Source organism: Perognathus longimembris, chromosome 28 (assembly GCF_023159225.1).
Source record: "Perognathus longimembris pacificus isolate PPM17 chromosome 28, ASM2315922v1, whole genome shotgun sequence".
NCBI lineage: Eukaryota > Metazoa > Chordata > Mammalia > Rodentia > Heteromyidae > Perognathus > Perognathus longimembris.
Window position 1 is genome coordinate 32,536,214 of NC_063188.1, and position 24,699 is coordinate 32,560,912.

Genomic DNA, 24,699 nt, shown 5'->3' on the forward strand with positions numbered 1-24,699 from the left:
GGCAAGCACTATGCCAAGGAGCCTGTCCCTTTATTAGCTACATTTTCACAAAGGAAACCATGGGATGCTTAGGATACAGACAACACTGTAGTTAGAATAAGAAAAATAAAAGAAATGCTCTTTTCTTTAACTTTATCAGTCATTTCATGTGAGCAAAAAATGTTTATTAAATACAAGTGTAAAAACTAAAAATCACCTATAATTCTATATCTAGACATAAACAATTTGAATTTTAGCTTCCATAAATTTCAGGAGGTTGATATTTTACTTTAAGTTTTGTCTTAAAGCAGTTTCACTTAACATGTTAGGTGTTTTCTCATACCCATAACCATAGTGGGGCATATGGTAGCTGTGTAGTTTTGACACAGTAAACACATGATTATTTTGCCAGTCTACTTTTGGCCATTTGAAGCTGCTCTTCACTTTTCTGTTATTTATACTATTGTTCAGTCAATCCGAGAGAGAGAGAGAGAGAGAGAGAGAGAGAGAGAGAGAGAGAGAGAGAGAGAGAGACAGACAGACAGACAGACAGAGAGACAGAGAGAGTGTCTCATTATTTCCTAGGATTATTCCTAGAAGTAGAAATGAAGTAGCATGTGATGAAGTATGGCTTAAGGCTTTGGATTCATTGCCAAATTGCCTTCTAAGAAATATGGTCCAATTTCCACCTCTTTCAACACTCTCTTAAGTAGCTTTCTTGTCTACCTTTTTTTTTTTGCCAGTCCTGGGACTTGAAGGCCTGGGCACTGTCTGAGCCTTTTTCTTTTTTTTTTTGCTCAAGGTTAGCACTCTACCTACCATTTGAGCCACAGCGCCACTTCCAGCTTTTTGTGTGTATGTGGTACTGAAGAATTGAACCCAGTGCATGCTAGGCAAGCACTCTACCACTAAGCCACATTCCTAGCCCTCTTGTCTACCTTGGATAGCACTAATTTCTTTATTTTTAACTGTCCATTATTTTGATGGAATTCTAGTGGATTGCTGTCTGTTTAAGGAAATAATAAATATATTCACAGAGCAGGATGCTATTAGGAGAATGTAAAAAGAATAGGCCATACTGGACCTCAACAATTGAGGACTGTTTATTGAGGAACAATGACGGGCACAGATCTTCCCACAGGTTTGGAGTTTGTACAAGGGACTAGAATTTGTGGTAGGTTTATATAGGGTTTAACAAGGAAGCAAGTGATTAAAAACTAGGCTGTAATTACTAGGGGATAGGGGTGGGTACTTTCAGTTAGGTCCAGAATGGAATGTCCCACCGGGGGTGACCGGAACATTCTGCCAGGCCTAGGATGAAATAACCTGCCTGCGGTATGTGTTCAAGCCTGCTCATGTATACCTGTTTTGCTTGACCTGGGAGAACAAGGCAGGAATCAGCCATTCATACTCTGACTTTAGGTGCATAAAAAAGATGGGACACAGAAGGAAGAGGCAAGTCCTTCAGGTGCCAGTGTCTCACACTTGTTTTTTTTTTTTTTTTTTGGCCAGTCCTAGGCTTGGACTCAGGGCCTGAGCACTGTCCCTGGCTTCTTTTTGCTCAAGGCTAGCACTCTGCCACTTGAGCCACAGCGCCACTTCTGGCCGTTTTCTATATATGTGGTACTGGGGAATCGAACCCAGGGCTTCATGTACATGAGGCAAGCACTCTTGCCACTAGGCCATATTCCCAGCCCCCAGTGTCTCACACTTGTAATCCTAGCTATTCAGGAGGTTGAAATCCGATGATCCTGGTTCCAAGCCAGCCTGGGCAGACAAATCCATGAGTCTCTTATCTTCAGTTAACCACCCAAAAGCCAGAAGTGGAGCTGTGGTTCAGGTGGTAGAGGGCTAGCCTTGAACACAAAAGCTCAGATATAGCACTGAGTCCCTGAGATCAAGCCCCAGAACCAACACAAAAACATTGACAGCAGAAGTAAAAGTAGAGGTACTGTAATATATCTGAACAATAGTAAGGAGCTGGTAGCCTCAGTTGCTACACCAACAAACTATTAAAACAAACCACGTCAGCTAGAAAAGTCTGTTTCTAAAATACATTTTTTCTGTACTCACCATATAAAGATTGGGCTAGGAATGTGGCTTAGCGGTAGAGTGCTTGCCTAGCATGCTCGAAGCCCTGGGTTCGATTCCTCAGTACCACATAAACAGAAAATGGCCAGAAGTGGTGCTGTGGCTCAAGTGGTAGAGTGTTAGCCTTGAGCAAAAAGAAGCCAGGGACAGTGCTCAGGCCCTGAGTCCAAGTCCCAGGACTGGCAAAAAAAATGAATGCACTATTTTCTCCTAAAACTATTACTGCATTAAATAGTTATTGCTCATTAGGCCAGCTATTTCTGTGTGGAGAGTTATTACGACTCATGTTTTGTAGTTTTTGCAAACAAAGCATAACTTCTGGCTGAAAATGCACAAAATTTGTGGAAAGTCATGATTGTTATAGGAATATTTTCTCATCAAGATCCCTTAGGTACAAATCATGTCTTTGAAGTGTTACTGAGGTTTGTAGTTTTTGAAAATTCAGACTTGTCCATGTAGCAACAAACTTCTTGAATAAACTTGGAAGAGGGAGGCTTGGTAAGGTCAGGCTATTATGCAATCTATTTGTCTAGAGTAATTAAAAAAATCAGTGTCTTGAACCCATGAGTCAGCGTTACTACCGGGATAACAATTTTCACTTATTGGAAGTTTTCCCGCTAGTGGTTGTTTCATAGTAGTCCAGCTTTATTTTACGTGAACCCCAAAACTGATTTATTGGTGTTTGTAACAGTATTTATTTATTGGAGTTAAAAACATTCCTATTTAAATGCAATTGATAGCCAGGCATGGTGATGCATGCCTATAACCCCAGTTACTGGAGAGATGGAAGCAGGAGGATTATGAGTTTGAGACAAGTTCATGCAAAGGAAATAATAGTGAATTTCTGTCTTAAAAACAAAAGAAAATAAAAAAGGAGTGAGGATGTAGCTCACATGGTGTAAAGTACTTGCTTAGCATGTGCCATGAAGAAATAAATGAATCAATACAGTTGATATATTGATAGGTTGAAAAGAGAATGTAAGAATGAATTTTCCCTTTGTCTTTTGATCTCTTTTCTTTTTCTTTTTTTGCCATACCTGAGGCTTGAACTCAGGGCCTGAGCACTGTCCCTGGCTTCTTTTTGCTCAAGGCTAGTAATCTGTGTCATCCCGTCAATATTTTTGCCCCTCCCCCCTTCATTCTGATGCCCCTCTCCCCTTGGCCCCATCTCCCCCACACCCTATCCCTGCTGGTAAATACCCATTTCCTGGTACTTATTTTGTTGGGCTTTGACTTACTCTTTCTAAAGATTTATACAATTTGAGCTCTCCATAGAGTCTATTATACTTTAGTCAATTCATTTGTAACCAGTTGCATACTACTTAGTGTGTTTATTTGTAGTTATAGGCACATTATAGCTCCCACAAGTGAGGGAAACCATGCTAACTGTGTTTCTCTGGTCAGTATCTCTTTTCTATTTTCTTTGAACATTTTATTTAGTTCTTACAAAAATCTTGGAAGAGAAGTAAAGATTAGGGCAACTACTTTTAGTATCACCTGGGTCTTTCACTCCATAATTTGTTTTGTACTAATTTATTTTAACCTTTTCAAAATTCAAGATTAAAATACTTATTATAAAGCAAATGAGGGCTGGAAATATGGCCTACTGGTAGAGTGCTTGCCTCTTATACATGAAGCCCTGGGTTCGATTACTCAGCACCACATATATAGAAAACGGCCAGAAGTGGCGCTGTGGCTCAAGCCTTGAGCAGGAAGAAGCCAGGAACTGTTTTCAGGCCTTGAGGTCAAGGCCCAGGACTGGCAAAAAAAAAAAAAAAAGAAAATGAAAATGTGGCTGCCTATTGGTGGCACATGCCTATAATCCTAGCTATTCAGGAGGCTGATATCCTGAGCGTCATTGGTCAGAACCAGCCCAGAAAGTCCCAAAGATTGCCATCTCCAAAATGATCAGCAAAAAGCAAGGCTGTAAGGCTACACTCCCTACCCACAGAAAAGAAAAGAAAAATAGAAGCAAGTGGGATTTAATAACCTTTTCTTTTTGTTTCATTACTTAGACCAGATGTTTAAAATCTCTCCATTGTTAATAGATTCAATTTTTCACTTAATATGAAGGAGTTATGGGTTAGTGGCTACAAATACTGAATAGAAATCATTCTCCATAGGTGCGTGCTTTTGAAACTGAATTTGAGAGCCGACATCAAAGAATGGTGCTCAGAAACTCTAGGTTGTAACTGAGCATCAGTGAACTGAATAAAAGTGTTTATTTACTACCAGGTGAAATTTCAGTTTGAGCATCTTCCATTTTTCATGTTGGTGTGCATCATGTTGCTTAGTTCCTTGGTTCTTCACTCTGATTTCTGTCACTTATAGCAAAAACAAGTAAGGCATCCTCAAGTGAAAGGGTCCTAAGAATTTAACACTGCAGAGACTGCTGAATGAGAAGTGGATCAATTCCTTAGTTGTCCTCATTACTATATACCTTAATTTATAGTAATTTTAAAATGGTATATGATTACAGTGGCATAAAGACTGAACTTGAAAACTATTATTTGACAGATAGTAATTAATACTCAGTCCTTGATTTTTAAAAACTTTACTGAGGTATGGTAGATGTTTAAAAGGCTGTACAGACTTAATATATACAAGTTGATAAGATTAGAGGTAAATATATATCATGAAAATATCACTATAATTTATGCAATAAACCCATCCATCACCTCCAAGAGTTTCCTTCCTTTTTATTTTTTTGTGCCAGTTCTGGGACTTGAACTCAGGGCCTGGGCACTGTTCCTGAGCTTTTTTTATGCTCTAGGCTAGCACTGTAACACCTGAGCCACTGCTCACTTCCAGCTTCTGTGTGTATGTGTGTGTGTGTATTTCATTGAAGATAAGAGTTTCACAGACTTTTCTGCCCAGGCTGGCTCTGAACCATGATCCTCAGATCTCAGCCTTTTGAGTAGCTAGGGTTATAGGCATGAGCCATTGGTACCTGGTCATTTTCTTAATTGTTAATATTATCATTATTTATATGTGGGTGATAAGAACATTTAACATAAGACCTCCCTAGATATCAATTATTTAAGCATATAATACAGTATTGCTAACTATAGTCACTATGTTGTATAGTAAAAATCTAGGATTTATTCATCTTATAAAACTGACTGAACCTTTACTTTTTGACTAATCCCACTCTGTTTCTGCCTTTACATAGGTCCTTGTAAATCACCCTTTTTCCTGTTTTCATGAGTTTGATTGTTTTGGATTCCTCATATGTTATATGGTATTTGTCTTGTGTCTAGCTTATTGGCATTTAGTTTAATATCATCCTGATTCGGTCATGAGAAAAGTTTATCTTAAAAACTAGTTAAGTTTTGTTATATGATGAGAAAACAGAGAAGCCACATTTTGAGAGGTCAAATCTGGACTCATTATTAGGCCAGTGACCATAGGTGGACTCTTGTCACAAAGACCTGGAGCCCCACGAATACACCTAACACTGTCAGAAAACTGAGCTATGAGAGCAGCAGAAGAAAGAAAGAGCAGAAAACAATACCAACAAACCAGGTCAGGGGAGAGCTGAAGTCGGATGTCGTGTTGACTGGAGGAGAGCCAGGAGATGGAACACAAGCAGACAGGAGACACGTGACATGGTGTCCCTGCACCTGAGCTGTCCTAGGCCTAAGTAGGGTCAGGTCATGCGGCAGGGTCACAGAGAGCTTGAGAGTTCACAACCCAAGACTAGCAGGTTCAGTAACCTGTTGTCCAAGTCCCCGGCCTGCCCATAGGAATTCAGGCACTCCCATTACCTGGGAGGTAGTACTTCCTTGCCTCTACCATGAACAGAAGATGGCACCAGTTAAACCCAATATCCTATCATCTACCACATGACTGATGTGGTGCTGGTTAGATTCAGAATCCCTATTTCAGTTTTTATTTTAATGTGTATTTTGCCTGAAAGTCTGTCACTTTGTTAGTGAAAAATGGAATTTGTATGATTGCAGTTTATATGCCTGTTTCAGATCAAGTCTTATAATCTCACATTGTAGATGAGGTACTTGATAATGTTATATGAGAATTTGATCACGAGATAGGGAAACCACATTTTGAGAGATCGAATCAAGTCTTCTTTTTTTGTTTGCCAGTCCCGGGGCTTGAACTTAGGGCCTGAGCACTGTCCCTGGCTTCTTTTTGCTCAAGGCTAGCACTACACTACTTGATCCACAGCGCCACTTCTGACCTTTTCTATATATGTGGTGCTGAGGCCATTAGGCCATATTCCCAGCTCTCAAGAGTCTTTATTAGGAAACCAGTGACTGTGAGTGGACAAATATCCCCCCAAACCTGCAGCCTCAAATACACTTAATATTGTTAGGGAACAGAGCCACGAGGGTAGTAAAGAAAGCAGAAAAACAATCTCTATGAACCAGATCAACTCTAATGGAAAGTTGAAAAGGGATGCCATGGTGACCTGAGGAAAGTCAAGAGATGCAAGGCATGGTACAAAATGGCAGCTGAGCTGGTCATGGCCTAAATAGGGTCATGGCTAGGGGGCAGGGTCACAGGGAACTTGAGAATCCTGAATTCATGGCACAAGACTGGCAGGTCCAGTAACCTGTTGTCCAAGTCCCCGCCCCTGCCTCTAGGAATTCAGATATGCCCATTACCTGGGGGTAGGATTCCACCTCTAAGAGTTTTTGGAAAGTATCTTATCTACCAAGATGCCAAGATGGTGCCAGTTAGAACCACTAATAACATCTTTCACCATACATATTAAGAGTGAGGGTTACATAACAAAATGGTTGTATAGGAATTATTGCCTAGGGATGAGTACTTTTTGTTGGCATCCTAGCTTGACTGTCAGTTCAGCTTAGGTGGAGACTTGGGTCTATTATGTAAATAAGCATGGCTTTAAAGACAATAAAGTGAAGTTTTGTCAGAATACTGCAGACTATGAGAATAAATATCCACTGTTGTCATAGATTTACAATTTATGTGTTCTTTCAGCAGTGACAAATATAACTTATGGGTTATAACTAGAACCAAGGATTTTGTTTGGCTAAGATATTCACGTCTTCCTACTTGTCATAAGTACTTTCCCGAAATATCTGTCACAGATGACAACCTAAAAAGAAATGTTGGCAGCAAGAGGGGTTTTTTTGTGTACTGTTTGCAGTTATTTCCTTTTTCTTTCTTTCTTTTTTTCTTTTGGTTTATTCCCTGTTGTCACTGTTTTTGATCTTCTGTACCTTTTGTCTGAATGTAAGTTTATGTGATTTGGGGAGGGGAAGGAGAAGCACAGAAATGGTGTGAAAAGGGTATACCAATGCAACAGTGATACTCATTAGATACTTTGTTGGAAATCAACTTTAAAAATTAGGAAAGAGGGGAGTCTGGGGGAAGTGGGAGAAAATGAGGGAGGGGGTAACACTGTTCAAGAAGAAAAGTAGCCAGGTGCTGGTGGCTCACGCCTGTCATCCTAGCTTCTTAGGAGGCTAAGATTTGAGGATCGCAGTTTAAAGCCAGCCTGGGCAGGATCATGAGACTCATCTCCAGTTAACCACCAGAAAACAGAAGTGGTGCTGTGGCTCAAGTGGTAGAGCGCTAGCCTTTAGCTAAAGAGGAGTGAGCCACCAGAACCCAGCCATATGGATTTTTAAGATGTCAAATGGTTTCTGTGTAGATAGAGTAGTATAGGTAGTAGAGTAGATGTTTAGGATATAAATGGGTACAGCCTTTAAAATGGGAAGTAATTTTGTAGTGTATATCAACAAACTCCCTTGTTATCGCCATCTTTCTACCCACACCTCAAAAAAAAAATCTGTCTTTGGCCTGATAATCACACTTTAAGAAATATGAGAATAATTTTTATAATCTTAAAGTGGGATTATAACCCAGAAGCTACAAAAGACTTTATATTACTACCTAAAACTTACATAGCAATAGTTGTCCAAAAGAAGTACCTTAAATGAAAACAAAAGCGGTACTGGGAAAATATTTATAGTATTTCAGACAAAGTTATTTCCTTAATATATAATGAGTGCTCAATAAGTCAATGAAACAGTGAATGATAAGTGAGAAAATGGGCAAATGACTTGAACAAGATGTTAATAGAAGAGATTCAGATGTGGAATATTCTCCTTTGTTTTAACATGAAAATGTAAAATGACAACTGTTTGGCACCTGTCAAATCTTTCCATCAAGTGTTGGAGGAGTTAGGGGGAAATGGCATTGGTATAACTACTAGGGAGAACATGAAATGCTGTATTCTTTTTCAAAGGTTGTGCTTTGTTGTTTTTTTAAATTACTTTTAGGCTTTTACAAAGGAATTGTAAGAATAGTATACTATTTCATTTTCACCAAGCTTTTCATAATGTTGGTGCCTTACATAGTACAGTTGTCAGCACGCTTAATATTGGTACAATAGTGTTAATCACACCACAGACTTTGTTCAAGTCTTAATCAGAGTTTCTGATTTCCTTTTTGTGCTCCAGTAGAGAGTCCAGAATCCCAAGTTGCATCTGAGTTCTGCCTCCATCCTTGCCTTTCCTGACCTATATCAGTTCCTCAGTCTCTTTCTTTCAACATTGATAATTTTGTGGGGATTGTTGTTTGTTTGCTTTTGTAGTACTGGTGATCCAACTCAGGGTCTTCTGAGTATTTAGCAATGTAGCTGCCGCATAGTTACATCCCCATCTCTAGCCCTAGACAATTTTGAAAAGTACCAGTTTTCTTTGTAGAATGTTCCAAGTGTCAACATAATCCGATGTCTTTTGTAATTAGAGTAAGGTTATGCCATTTTGGCAAAATTATCCCAGGAATAGTGTGTCCTTCTGAGTACAGCATATCAGGAGATGTGTCATGATGTGACCTACTACTATGATGGGCACTTAGTCACTCTATGTGGGTGGTATCAGCCAGCTTTCACCACTGCAAATGACTGTTTTCCCTTGCTAAGAATTCTATGGAGGCTGGGAATCTGGCTTAGTGGTATAGTGCTTGCCTAGCATGCATGAAGCCATGGGTTTGATTCCTCAGTACCACATACACAGAAAAACCTGGAAAGTGGTGCTGTGTTAGGGTGGCAGGGTGTTAGTCTTGAGCAAAAGTTCAGGGACAGTGCCCAGGCCCTGAGTTCAAACCCCAGGACTGGCAAAAAAGAAAAAAGAATTCCATGGAAATAATGTTGGACTCGGTGCATCATGTTCCAGTTTATGTGATATTGATGTTCCTTTTAACTGCTGATGACAGCTTTCATTACTTGGTTTTGGTGGTGTCAACTATAATTATAAGGCGGTAATGTATTCCTTTTGTAATAAAAATATTGAGACTTTAACTGTTTTATATTTCATTAATACATACTTAGGGAGATACTTGAAGACATCCGTTTTCAACTTTAAACTGTTGTCCACCAGTGTTAGAATTTACTCAGTTTTATTTTTCTGTGAAATTCTAATAGAAATTTTCTATTTCCCCCCTTTTTTTCTATATTAGTTTTTTTTTTCCCTACCAGGACAGTTTGTCCTCTCTGCCTCATTTGTTTATCCCATCTTTTGTTGGTCTTAGTGTGGATTCATGGTTATTATTGTCTTTTTAATGATATAATCTATCATTATTTATTTTGTTGCCCAAACTTTGATCCTTAGGGCTGGCCCCGTGACCTTTGATATGTTTTTTTCTTTCAAATGACTTCCTTTAATTTTTAGCACAAGACAACCCCAGGCTCATTGCATTTTTCCTGATTTGGTCCTGTAATTCACTATTCCATCCAGTTTTGGTTCCTTTCATTGGAACCCAAGCTCTGGGTGCTTGGCTGGTTACGCTCATTGACATTAGGTGTCACTCGCTTCTCATAAATCTAAATGGCAGAGGGGTGTGTGTGTGTGTGTGTGTGTGTGTGTGTGTGTGTGTGTGTGAACTTGGGGCTTCTGGATTCTGTTGCTAAGCTCTTTTTTTTCCTCAAGGCTAGTGTTCTACCACTTTGGCAACTTCTGGCTTTTTGTTGGTTAATTGGAGATAAGAGTCTCAGACTTTTCTGTGTAGGAACTAGGATTACAGGCATAGGCACTGGTGCCCTGCCTACAGGTCAGTTTTAAAAAACATTTTTATTGTAATTCTTTTTGCTAATTCTGGGGCTTGGACTCAGGGCCTGAGCACTATCTGGCTTCTTTTTGTCCAAGGCTAGCACTCTTATCATTTGAGCCACAGCTCCACTCCTGGCTTTTTATGTTTATGTGGTGCTGAGGAATTGAACGGAGGGCTTCATGCATGCTAGGCAAGCACTCTACCACTAAGCCACATTCCTAGTCCATAGGGTAATTTTTAACAGATTAAAAATCTAAAATTATCATACTCTGGAAACTATGTCTTCCTCTAGAAGTACTGGCATAAATTTGATAGGGATGTTTATTATTGTATTTCTAATAATGAGACTAGTCCAAAACATCCACCAATAAAAATATTGCATGGACTTAATTGTGCTTTTGTATACCACATACCATGCCATGTAAAAGAATCAGGGATTTTAAGAGCAAATTAGAAACCTGTATACATAATGTGATTCCATATTTTGTTTAAAAATTGTTTGTGTGTGTACATATATTAGAATATGTGTAGACTTCAAGGTTATCTGCCAACATTAAGAGCTGTCATAAAGGCAATTTTACTTTTATTTAATGTATTACGTAATGTTTGGATATTTTGAGAACACTTTTTAAAGGTTTTCTGTTTGGCCGAGCGTTGGTGGCTCACACTTGTAATCCTAGTGACAGGAGGCTAAGATTAGTTACCAAAAAAGCCAGAAGTGGAATGGTGGCTCAAGTGATAAGAGTTAGCCTTGAACAAAAGAGCTCAGCTCCTTTAGTGGTTTGACTGGCTTGTCATTTCGCCTTCCTTTGTAATTTTTTAAATTGGTTTTAAAGTATTTCTATTTATGGTAAATTTCTATTTATGGTAAATCAGCACAGAAATAGAAAAGTATATAAAATTATTAAAACATAAAATTTACTTAGAACCTCTATAATGGTTTTCATTCAATGGGCAATTAATGTATACTTCTAAGATTAGACGGGTGTGTGGTGTGTGGTGTGTGGTGTGTGTGTGTGTGTGTGTGTGTGTGTGTGTGTGTGTGTGTGTGTGTGTTTCTTTCTTTGTGCTGGTAGTAGGGCTTGAACTCCAGCATCAGGTGCTATCCCTTAGGTTTTTTGCTTGAGGATAAGTCCTTTTCTGCTAGAGCTCCAGCTCCACTTCCAGCTTTTGGGTGGTTAATTGGAGACTAAGAGTCTCATACACTTTTGTGCTTTTCTGCCAGGACTGGCTTCAAACAGAGTCTCAAATCTCATCCCCTTGAATAGCTAGGTTACAGGTATGAGACACTGGCATTAGCCGAAGAACTATTAGACAATTACATAGGAAATTTTTTTGGAAAGGACTTGGAAGAATTTACTTTTAGATTTGAACATTATGTGCTAATGAGTTTCTTAATATTTTCCATTCTTCTGATTGGTATTCAGCCATAAATTTCAGGAGGATGATTAATCATGCTTAAAACATTTCCAACAGATACTATCAGAAATTTAGTATTGACTTTACTTCTGGGAGAATGTTTTCAAAGTATTAATAGAATAACTTATTTAATCAAAGTTAATAGACTAAGTTATTTACAGAGAAGGCCCAAAGCAAACATGTTAATGGTTTGTTTTTCAGACTGTCTCCAAATATGATGGTTATTTGAAGTTAAGCAACACACTGATATTTGTGTCATGTTTTACTTTTTTTTTTTTTTTCGCCAGTCCTGGGCCTTGGACTCAGGGCCTGAGCACTGTCCCTGGCTTCTTCCCGCTCAAGGCTAGCACTCTGCCACTTGAGCCACAGCGCCGCTTCTGGCCGTTTTTCTGTATATGTGGTGCTGGGGAATCGAACCTAGGGCCTCGTGTATCCGAGGCAGGCACTCTTGCCACTAGGCTATATCCCCAGCCCCCATGTTTTACTTTTTAAAAGTCACTGTTTACACTCCTGTTAACTGTGTGTGGACTTTGGTTTAAACTTCCGAGCATTTAATGAGCTGGGTTTTCTCAAGATGATCTTCAATAATTGTAAGATAAAAACCTTTGATGTTGTATTATCTTTAGTTCCTGCTCTGTTATATATTTCAGTTTGTTAAAAATGGGCTATGTTAAGACATTTCAACTTCCTTATGTTATAAAATACTTGTATATTCATAAAAGTGAAAACGTTTTCAGTATAATTTTAGCCAAGTTATTCCTGTCCCTGATCATTTGTAAATGGAACCTGTATGGCTGCAATCTGCTTAGGTCCTTTTATGCATTCACTGTATTTTAGTAGAATGACTTTAGAGGACATTACAGTCTTGAAGTGCGGAAGAGAAAAGAGAGTGCAAGGTCAGATGGAATTTTGTTGTTGTTGTTGGCACATAGAAAAATTCCAGCCTGGCTTCCTTCGATCAAGCCTGCTTGTAATAAATGCTACCTACTTAGGAGGCTGAAATCTAAAGGATTATGGTTTCATGTTAGCCACAAGACTCTGTCTTTAATTAACCTACAAAATGGTATACTAGAGGTGTGGCTCAAGTGGTAGAGTGCCAGCTGTGAGTAAAAAGCCAAGTGTGAGTCTGAATTTAAGTCCTGGTACTAGCATATAAAAAAATATTCCACTGGGCTAAGATAGACATTCTAATTTGACTTTCTTTCATGAGTAGCTTTTCTTTCATTTCTCAAGTTTCCCCCCCCCCCGCTAGTGTTCAAACCTAGCGTGGAATATGCTAAGCATATGTACTACCTGTGAGCGATACCTCCAACTCCTTTTTCCTATGATCAATTGCCCTTTAAGGTTGTAGGTATTGAGAAACAATTTGTCTTTCTTTTGTATTCACCGTTGGGAATTGCTTGTCCTTCTCAGCTGATTTGGGGCATGAGACTAGAGAGAAGTACAAGGTTGCAGCTGAAACACTTGTCAAGCTGAGGCAGTTCTCTGACCTTTGATTATCCTCTCCAGTTTTTTCATCTCATATAGCAAGGGCCAAATATTGACTATTGTTCACAAATGTTTGTTCATGGAATTATTTTCCAAATTAAGGAAACTAGTGGATGCATTTACATATTCCTGTTCCCATCCTCCTGTCACCTGTAGATCTGTAAATGATTCTATAAATTTTGCCATTTTTTCAGTTGTCTGAATTATCTGTGGGAAATACAAATTTTTAATATAGAACTGTGTTTTCCACCATTTTTTAATGTTCACATTGTGAACTCTGTAGACATCAATATGTTTATATAGGGTTTCTCTCCGTATTAATAGCAAATGTGAGAAAAAGAAAAAATTTAAATAGCATTACTTTTTTTTTATAAATAGTCTCAATCATTTGTGTTTAGTCTCATACTGATGCTATCTCCAGCACTCTTACACAAAATAGATTAAGGATATTAATTTAAAGTTAAATTCACCATCACTTAGTGATCGATCTGGGTACAGATCATTGTTTGCTTCACACTTCTAAAGGTAACAAAGGAGAAAATTATTGACTCCAGGTAGTACCAGGACCATCTAGGTAGTGTGGGGATTACAGTTAACTGGAAGTTTTATTGTAGGTATTCAATATAAAATAAGTGCCCCAAGTGTTTTGAAGTAATGTTTTAAATATTCAGATGCTTACTGCTTTTTTTCCTTTAGTGTCCTAAGGAGGTCAATCCTCAACTATAAATTAACATTTAAACAAAGATCTATTTGTGAGTTGAAGAAAGTTCTTAGGTTTTTATTTAGACCAGTACTGCAACAAACCGTGCACTACTTAAAGGGAAAATTTTGTTTTGTGCTAGTCCTGAGGCCTGAACTGGTCACTGTCTCTGAGCTTTTATGTTCAAGGCTGGTGCTCTACCACCTTGAGCTATGATGCAATTTCTGGCTTTTGGTAGTTAAATTAGAGGTACAAGATTCATAGACTTTTCTGCCAGGCCTGGCTTTGAACCATGATCTTCATATCTCAGCCTCCTGAGTAGCTAGAATTGCCAATGTGAGTCACCGATGCCCAACTGAAGGGAAATATTTTGTTTGGGGATTTTGATGGGAAAAATAGCCAGATGTCTGCAGACATATGAAAGTGCAGATGCCTTTCTTGGTAGATCAACTAGTTTGCTGTGTTAAGCTGTTTAGTGTCTCTAAGGTTGCTATGGTCTTGACTATGGGGGAATCAGAGGAATAAATAAAAACACTTAGAAAACAAGACTTCTGTGTGTTGCTGCTTTCTCATAGGATTGGACTACTGTCTCTTGGAGTCTGACTCAGTTAACTTGAGATCCTCATACCACTGCAACTTTTAAGCACTCATCTTCAGTAGCCCCTTCTTTTGCCCTTGATGCCTGGTCTAACCTGAGCTAGAGACACAGGAACATGAAGTGCTTGACCTTTTTTCAGAGGTTCATTTCTCATGACACTGTGTTCATACATGTTTTCTCTTACTGTAGATTGAAATCACCGAAGATATACCTTGTTCTTCTAAGGGAAAAAGAGGATACCTGTAAGTATGTACTCTTTAGAATTCTAAATTTGTAATTATAATAACTTCTTGAGAAAGTTAAGGAAGTATTCTAACCAGCATCTGGACTCTTTCTATAGTGGAAAAAACACTATCTATATTTATGATGGTGTTAAAAAGGTAAAATTTGGAAAAGTAAAATGGGAAGACATTTTACTCTGTGTAATTTCTCTCTGAGTCATAATAAAAAATGGAGTTACAGATAGGAATTCCAGTTCTCACTACCTCGGTATATCAGCTCTATGTCTTTGACAAACCGTAGTGTCCCATTGCTTTAGTTTCCTCTTCTGTATAATAGGCTTGATAGCAACTATTCATTATTTTTGAATAGTCATACCTCTAGCAGTTTATGTTTGCCTCAGTAAGTTGAAGCTAATTCAGTGAATATATCTCAAACTGATAAAGTATCAGTTTATATTAGCATCTACCCAAGATGCCAAGGGCCTTTTGGATATTTTTAATATAATTATTTGCCAACCATACAAATTTATCAATACAGGCACATAAGCTTCCAACTGGCAGTAAGTAGGATAGATTTGTGATTGATCGTGTGCTAAATAATTTTGAGAGCCTTCTACAACCCATAGCCTAAGTTATTCAACCTTATTTAAAAAGAAATACCACAGAATATTAAAACATAAAACCATACTGTTTGAAACTTGAAATGATTTAGTCCAGTGGTTCCCAGATGTTGACTTTCCAACCATGGGTACCTAGTGAAATGAGGAAAAGCAGAATACTAGGTCATGAGGTTTTTCATTTTAATACTAAATATTTTCAACTTAAATAATATATCCCAATTTGGGGGAGGTACATGTACTTTTTGTTTTATAAAATGGTAGTGAGGGCAAATAGGGCTTTTAAAAGGCTTTTATAACTGGCCAGAAACTGGTAGCACTGAAATTTCCCCTTCTAATAATGAAAAAAAAATTAATTAGTTGTCATCTTAAAATTTGAATCCAACTGGGCTGGGGATATGGCCCAGTGGCAAGAGAGCTTGTCTCGTATACATGAGGCCCTGGGTTCGATTCCCCAGCACCACATATACAGAAAACGGCCACAAGTGGCGCTGTGGCTCAAGTGGCAGAGTGCTAGCCTTGAGCTAAAGGAAGCCAGGGACAGTGCTCAGGCCCTGAGTCCAAGGCCCAGGACTGGCCAAAAAAAAAAAAAAAAATTTGAATCCAACTTTATTTTACAGACAAGAAAGCAGACACTGAGAAGCTATTTGTTCCAGATCTGAAGGCTCAGCAGCTTAGGTGCTGCATGTCTAGTATTTCTGATCTTCTGAGAAGCTTTCAGTATACTAGATTATGAGCAGAAGTTCTAGTAGTTCTTATGTTGTAATTTTTTTTTTTTTTGGCCAGTCCTGGGGCTTGGACTCAGGGCCTGAGCACTGTCCCTGGCTTCTTTTTTGCTCAAGGCTAGCACTCTGCCACTTGAGCCACAGCGCCACTTCTGGCCATTTTCTGTATATGTGGTGCTGGGGAATCGAACCCAGGGCCTCATGTATATGAGGCAGGCACTCTTGCCACTAGGCCATATCCCCAGCCCCTTATGTTGTAATTTTGATTTCCAATTATATATGAATTCAGAAACCTGGGAAAGTGGCTCATGCCTATAATCCTAGCTACTTGGGAGGTGAAGTTTGGGAGGATTGTGTTTGGAGACAGGTAAAAGATTCAAGAGATTCCATCTCAGTCATTACTGCCTCCTAAAATTTTGTTTAAATTCACCCACACCTGTCTACTGCTGCAGCATCCATTCCTACTTGGCGCAACCTGGCAGGTCTGTTCCCCAATAAAGCCTGAGCCCATATCGGTGACTCACCTCTCATTTCTTACAATTCTTGCCTGTTATCCTGAGCCAGCCCAGGCAAAATTGAGAGACATTAAAAAAAATAAGCAAAACATACTAGGAGCATGGCTTAAGTGGTAGAGTACCTGACTAGCAAGCAAAAGGCCCTGGATTCAAGCTTCAGTATTGCAAAAACAAAATATAGAAGGTGAAAGACTTATGTAGCCAAGTGCCAGAGTCCAAGGATTGGTGTATATTAAAATAATTTTAAATATGGCCACAGATTTTAATCAGCCACCCAAAATTGGCTTTCTCTGTATTCAGCCATATCAATCAAGCTAGCATTTTCTTTGGGAAATTGACAGATTGGAGCCATTATTATGAGAGCTAGTATAGCAAGTCTCTGTAGTTACTTTTTCACAGATATTGTTTTGCCTCTCATACATATACACCCACACACAAAAATAGATATTTCTAACAATTGGCCTTTAACACTTAGTGTTGGCCAATCTAGATTAACTAGAAAAAATAAAAATCTTGCAAGGTGAAGAGCAAAGTCTTGGCAGTACATATGACCAGTTATGTGAAGGAATTTGCAGACAGTACCTTGGATGTTCTTGGATGGTGTATCTTGGTTGTTCTCCATCAATTGTCATGGCTTTGGTGCTTCAGCTACTCCAACATACATCTCAAAATGGAAATAATACTTTCCCCTCTAAGACCACCTTTGCCTCACTGGGCCAGGTAAACATAAATGAGAAGACAGAGAACAGCAGGGAATTTATTTCTGTTCTTACCATGGAAATATTAACTATAGTGTGTGTTTGGCTATGTGTAGCTTCCTTCTTCTTCAAATATTTTATTAATTTCTGAAATGTCAGAATACCCATAATGAAATGTTAAGAATAAAACTGACCTTTTAGAATCATTGCCTATCTTTGGGATATATGTCCTTTTCTGCTAGTACTAATAATATATGGAAATTGAGTATTAATGCTCAGTCTTCATCAGATTTATCAGTCTTTGAGTTCTTTTTATTAGGTTCTCGTATAAGATATACTTCATACTCAACCAGATTGGGCTCTTTAAAAAAATAGAATTTTACATTAGGTCCTTAGTCATCTGAATTATAGTCTTACATGAAATGACTTAGCCAGGCACTGATGGATCCCACGTATAATCCTAGCTACTCAGGCTGAGTCCTGAGGACTGAGGTTCAAATCTAGCTTGGGCAGAAGAGTCCATGAGATTTACCTCCAATTAACCACCAAAGGGCCCAAAGTGAAATTGTGATTCAAATTGTAAAGCTCCATGACTAAAAAAGCCATGACTAAAAAAGCTCAGGGTCTGCTCCCAGGCCCTGAGTTGAAGCCCCAGTACTGCCAACAAAAAATGACTTATGGCTCTTGTTGAAAATAATTATTACCAATAGGAAATCCTTTGAAGCAGCATTAGCCAAGAGCCATCCTATTAAATTAAAAAAGGTTCAGTTGAAAATTTCCCCTGTATCCAAAGATATTCCTGTAGGAATCATAAATGTGTTCTAATAGAGAAAAACACCCATAAATTGAAGGCTTCCTAGGCAAAATGAAACTCTTACATTATAACACAACAAGAGAATTTCTTTCTTTTCTTTTTTTTTTATTTTTTTTTTGCCAGTCCTGGGCCTTGGACTCAGGGCCTGAGCACTGTCTCTGGCTTCTTTTTGCTCAAGGCTAGCACTCCACCACGTGAGCCACAGCGCCACTTCTGGCCTTTTCTACATATGTGGAGCTGAGGAATCAAACCTACGGCTTCATGTATACGAGGCAAGCACTCTTGCTACACTAGGCCATATTCCCAGCCCTGGAGAATTTCTTTTAGCAGCCAGGTTTCGCGTACAGGGACCTACAGTACTTATCCTTAGTGACAGTTGGACAACATCGCCATTGTGCTATCTGCCTCTTTCTATGGCATAGAATTATTGTATTTCTCTGAAATCATTAACTCCAAGAACAGTGTTTCTCCTTTTTTTTTTTAAACGATGTTTAATGAAGTTGGATTGTGACACCATGCTTTGCCAGTAGGTGGCACTTTGAACAAGAGACATTGAAATGAGAACTAAATATGTAATCATACACCGTGTATGTAAAGTGTTTAGGCAGCATTATTTTCTTTTACACCTCTGCATTTCAACATATAGAGATAGGCTCCCAGTTAGACCAACCTATGACCTAGAAAAAACACCTGATGCATGCTGGGGATGTTCTTAAGGCATTGCAGGAGGGAGGGAAGGAAGTCACACTAGAGCACAAATTAGCACCTTTAACATGACTGCTGGGATGTTTTCTTTGCTGGGAAAAACTGGGAAGAGATTGGCAGGATGGCAACTTCAGAAGTTAATACCTCTCCAGGTGACAAATTAAACAGACTTGGTTAACTTTGTGAGAGATGCATGCAAGGATCAGTCAGAGTAGTGCGATGATTTGAGTGAAAATAACTAGGCAAAGGTAGAACATGCTGGTATAGGACACCTAGAATGTATTTATCCTAGGGATTGTTTTCACATTTTAGTTACAGTACAGTTACAGTCAGGTAAGACTGTCAATGGGTATTTGATGTATGTTTCATGGTAGAATAATCTGACAGCAAGAGATCTTGCTAGCTACTCGTAATGCCTTTATTTTCTTAAAATGTTAAAATTTTGTAAGATTTAATACTAAGGTATGAAATTAATTTGTTTGTAATGTTGCTACGTAAAATTCTACTTCATTTGCTAAGTGCAGCTATTCTACTTTTTTCCTGTAAAAGAAAAGTATTTGAGCTTGCTCTTGGATGCTTTATGTCATTTTAGAAGCTATTACTAAGTAGTGTGTGAAAGAAAGTTTTGATTAAAGCACTCCACCCTGTGCAAGAGTCTCAGTGATGCAACATCTACTTAGAAATATAATCTATTAAACCACAACAGGTACTTTTATCTGTTTAATCCTTTCCAACTTTTATCATAATTTTCTGACTTGATATTTGATAGCTATAACTAATCCTTTTCATAAGGCAGATTCTTTGGTATATAAGTTACACTTAATGAAGTATGACACGGAAATGTGATTTCTTGTAAAAACACTGATGCATTGAATCATTGATTTTCAAAACGATATTTAATGTTTCATAAGATCTTAATGAAAAAAACTAGATGACATTAGTTCCTACTATGTGTTTGAACCTGGGACATGTATTGTCCTTGCTTAGTTTAGTTTATTTGCTCAAACTTTTGGAAAAAAAAAAGTCTTGCCATTAATCTATTCGAACTTATTAGCTTTATCCTTCTCTTTCTTAAATTGGTGGCGTATCACATGCTTCTGGTGGAGATGCTTTCTTCTTCTTCTTCTTCTTCTTCTTCTTCTTCTTCTTCTTCTTCTTCTTCTTCTTTTTCTTCTTCTTTTTCTTCTTCTTCTTCTCCTCCTTCTCCTCCTTCTCCTTCTTCTCCTTCTTCTCCTTCTTCCCTCCTCCTCCTTCTTTCTTCCTTCTTCTGTCTTCCTTTTTCCTTCTTCCTTCCTCTTTTGTCGGTTGAGGGGCTTGGACTCTGGGCCTGGGCATTGTCCCTGAGCTCTTCAACTCAAAGCTAGCACTCTACCACTTTTAGCTACAGCACCGCTTCCAGTTTTCTGTTGGTTTATTGGAGACAAAGAGTCTCATGGACTTTCCTGCCCGGGCTTCCTGAGTAGCTGGGATTATGGGAATAAGCCAGTGGCACCTGGCACTTTCTTCTTTTAAATTCAGACTTTAATCAGTATGTAGTTTGTACTTACTTTTGGCACTAGAGCTTTATGTATCACTAATGCTTTTTGTGTTTAACCTATTTCAGGGTGTTTGAAGTAACTGGAATGAAATACTTATCATTAAATTTGATTTCCAAACAAAGTACAATACAATGCAATTGTATATGATTCTTTACTAAAACATCTAGGATCTCGTAGACATCTGACAGAGATCTATCCCTAGGATGAAAGATAGATCAGATTCAAAATTCTTGCCAGGATTTCTTCATACATAGTTGCTACTTTTACCTATTTAGATTATTCCAGTATAACCAGGATAACAGGCAATAGAAAAAGTATGGGCTTGAAAATTAGGCCTGAGTCCAAATGCCTACTTAGCTGTGCTAATCTTGCCAAGTTTCTTTATCTCTTGAGTCCCTTAGAGCTGTAAAATGAGGGCATTACCTTAAAGGAGTTTCTGGAAGTATTAAGTAGAATAATATATATGAAAGACTTAGCAAATGCTTAGTTAATAGGGAGGTTTTTAAGAAGTTAGTACGCATGGCTCTTGTTTCCTTTTTAATTGTTGTAAAGGTGATGTACAGAGCGGTACAGTTACATAAGTCAGGTAATGAGTACATTTCTTTCTGGATAGTGTCACCTTTTTCCTCGCTTTCTACCAGTTTTTCCCTCCCACCCCACTCCTAGTAATTATCACTGCTGCATTTATTCACCCTTTGTCCAGCCATTTCTGATCTCCCCTTTATCCTCTCCCAAACAGATAAACTTACAAAGAAGACAAACGGTACAGAAAACAAAAACTGTGTTCTTTGCATTTCTTGGAGTTAATTCCCCTAAATATAATTTTATATGATCATATGCACATAGCTGTTGAACCTTTGTGATCTTCTAAGAATATCCTCCTTGGGTCTCATTCTGTGAATGTCTAGAGACCTGACCAAGTATATTTTTTGTTTTTTTTATAATTCGATGTGTTTACTTGTGGATTTATAGGCACATTCTAGTTACCGCAAATGAGGAAAACCATGCAACTGGGTCTGAGTCACTTCACTTAATATAATTTTTGTTAATAGGGAGTTATTAAGATGATTCCCATATATAATGGTAATTCTCAAGTGGGAGCAAATAACTATCCCATGACTGAAGATGCCCTAGCCTTTCTTGATAGACAGTAAGGAAACACAACTTAAGAGTTCATATCTGCTAATAGTGGGGCGGCAATGACACTTTTCATAGATGAAAGGACAGCATATCATTAAAAAGACATCAGTGGAAATGCATAGTACAAATTTTGCAGTTTTTCTACTTCTATAATACCAATCCTTACCCTCTACAATAGGCATTTTTCCCAGTTTCATATCTTTGAACAACCAGTAATGTGTACAAATTTATTTTAATTACCAAGGGTTTTAACAGCATAGTATTTAATAGAAGGTTGGTACGAAAAGTAATTTTTCTTAAGATGATTAAGGTTATGAGCATTCCAGATGACTACTTGCATGTGCTTTTCCTTTTGAGGTTTGTAACAATTCCATGTACATGTATTGATCAGCTCACGCATAGAGATCCGGTTCTGCTTGCTGAGGTTTTAGTAGCAAACAAACTAGCACATCATGGAGCTTATAATCTAATGGGACACAGAATACATGAAAAATATACATGAAAAATAAAGCCTGTGCTATATTAGTGAATAGTGCTAAGGAGAACAGTAAAGCAAGGGAGAAAATGCTATTTGAGTAAAGACAAAAAAGCTAGGAACCCAAGGCCTAATGTATAAAACTGTAACGTCTCTGTACATCACTTTGACAATAAATAAGAAAAAAAAAGCTAGGGAAAAATAACCTATTTAGTTTATTGAAAGGACATTGCAAACTGATAGAATAACAAGTCCAAAGGATCTGAGACAGAGCTAGAGTTGAGATGCTCCAGGTAGGGTGGAAACAGGGAAACCAATAGGTAGTGAAGTAAGAATGTTGATGGACAAGGAAAAGAAAGGTATGTAGGTCATAGTAAGGACGGTAGCTTTGGTTTTGAGTGAAACATTTAAGGATTCTTGGAACGCTTTTGAGCAGATGAAGGATATGATCTAACATTTAAAAGGAGCCCTCTGAGCTGGTTCCTGTAGCTCATGCCTGTAATCCTAGCTACCCAGGAGACTGAGATATGATGATCACAGGTTGAAGCCAGCCCGGGCAGAAAAATCCACAAAACTTTTATCTCTAGATAACCGCCAAAAATGGAGCTGTGGCTCCAGTAGTAGAGCATTCGCCTTGAGCACAAATGCTCAGGGGCCATGCTTAGGTCCTGAGTTCAAGCCCCAAGACTGGCACTGATTTGATAACTTACTATAGGAATAGAAAGTGGAACCCGAGAGATATCAGCTATTGCATTTATCCACAAGGGACATAGGAGATGATGAGAAATAGTTGAACTAGTTGTATGGGTTTTTTTCTAAGTGGAATGTATGAGAAAGAGGGAGGCATAAAAAGATGAATCTACCATATTTGATCAAATCTGCTGGAATGTACAGAGAAAAGAAGATGTGTTGAAATATGACTACAGAAAGAAAATGTGTGAGTGAGTCAGCCTGGAATTTGCTGATTTTGAGGTACTTGTCTTATACCTAAATGGATCAATTGAGGATACAGTTGGATATATAGACTGTTTCAGAGTGGGACTTCTAGGCTTGAAGGAGAAATTTAGGAATCATCATATATTTGAGCAGAAATGAGATGAGGATGGAAGCAAGTATATGCACACTTAGAGAAGTGTTCAAGGACCGAACACTCTAGCACTAGAAGTCAGGAAGATGAAGAAGCAGCAACACTGTTCCTAGGGCATCTCAAGTCTAGTCCTTCCTCAGGATCTTTAGACTTGCTATTCTCTTGGGCCTGAAAAGGAAAGGCCTGAGAAATAGAAATCTGAATGCGATCTGGAAGCCGTGTAAAGAAGTTCCAAGCTGGAAAGCAAGATTTCACTGGATAAAGAGCAGCCAATGGGGTGGAAGATGATGAGAGCTGAGCTTTAAATTGACCTTTGGCTTTAACAACATGAAGTCATTGATGACAGTGATTGCTTTGAGTACTTCAGTTGAATGGCAGTGAACAAAAGCCTGTGTATTATGAAAAAATAACAAGCATGAAGACAGAGTACTAGATAACTCTTTCAAAGAGTCCTAATGAGAAGAAGAAATGCAATGCAGTTGAGATTTGGGTACAAGAGATTTTAACATGAAAGGAATGATAGATTAATATGATGCAGATGGGTATGATTCAACTAAGCAAGAAACATTGAAGCAGGAGAGACAGATGAATAGGTAGTGCAGCACCTCAATGTCCATGTATATACAAGGTATAGTATACAGAAGGTTTAGCTAGGAGCATGGTCAGTTCATCCTGTCACAGGACACAGGCAAGCATATGGCCACAAGTACACATAAGTAGTAGGTAGATACAGTGGAATGCTATGGAGATTCTCTTTGGATTGTTTCTGTTTTCTCTATAAAGGTTGAAAGCCAGGTCACCATTTGAGAATAGGATGGAAGAGAAGCATTGGTGGTCTGATGAGAGAGAATATGGTAGGAAACTCAGAAGAGAAGGCTAAGTACACTAATCCAGGGAGCTTTCTGAGCAATGTGGAGGAACTAAAACAAGACATTCACCATGGCCATGCAGCTGTGCAGATATACCTGCCTGGGAACGGGTGTAAATTCAGTGGAGAATGAGATTTGATCCAGGTTATAGTTTAGCTAAGTAAGCAAGAGAGAAAGAGACAAGAGAGTTGACTGTATGCCAGGGATGATTATTATCACCTGTGGAATTTAGATGGAGGAAGACTAATGATTCCCCCTATAATATTATGGATTACATGATAAAAACAGTATTCTTCTTTTTACAGTTACTGATATAGAGCTCTTACAGGGACAGGTCACATCATTTGTTCAGTGTCCCATTTGACAGCAGACTCTTAAGGGTAGAAGTGAGATCTCCTAATTTAGTGTAAACACACAACCTGGCATTGCAGGTGTTCTCCTCTTTAAACAACTCATTGTCCTTTGACACAATAGCAATGTTGATTCTCCGGATGCCAAATTATCCCATGTATGTGTCTTTTTATGGTCTAGCATCATTCCGGTAAAACGAACTGGGTAATTATTCCATTTCCCCATGGACTTATAAAAATAGGACAGTGGTCACTGCAGAAAGCATTGAACATTGTACATGACTTGCCTTTTCTCAAAAATAATCCTGCATGGTTCTGTCCCATCCTTTTTTTCTCATCTATCCCTTTTCTCTGGTAGAACTGTCCTCATTTTCTAGTGTTTGTCCTTTCCTTTGGAAAACACACCTGCCCTTCATACCATCACAAATGCTGTGGTGTTTTACTTTTGTTTAACCATTCTTGATGATTAAATCCTCTCCTCCCATTTCCCCAACCCCTCAAATGCAACAATTTTCTGTTCTTTTGAATACCTGTAGCATTTTGTTCCTCCTTCCTTTATAGGATTTCTCATATTCTACCTTAAGGTTATTTATGACCTAGTCTTCCTGGTTCTACCCTGCATATGAA

The 24,699-nt window shown here is 38.4% G+C and overlaps 1 protein-coding gene across 6 annotated transcripts in view; it reads left to right on the top strand.

Moving 5' to 3' along the window:
* Positions 1 to 24,699, top strand: part of Acsl4 (acyl-CoA synthetase long chain family member 4) — an 89,729-nt gene that overhangs the window by 24,748 nt on the left and 40,282 nt on the right. For 4 of the 6 annotated variants that reach the window (XM_048335520.1, XM_048335522.1, XM_048335521.1 and 1 more), the window contains one exon: positions 14,508 to 14,560. The gene's annotated coding sequence lies outside the window, so the exon portion shown is untranslated. Of the gene's footprint in view, positions 1 to 14,507; positions 14,565 to 24,699 lie in introns of all 6 variants that reach the window. The other 2 variants (XM_048335523.1, XM_048335525.1) reach the window with 1 other exon arrangement.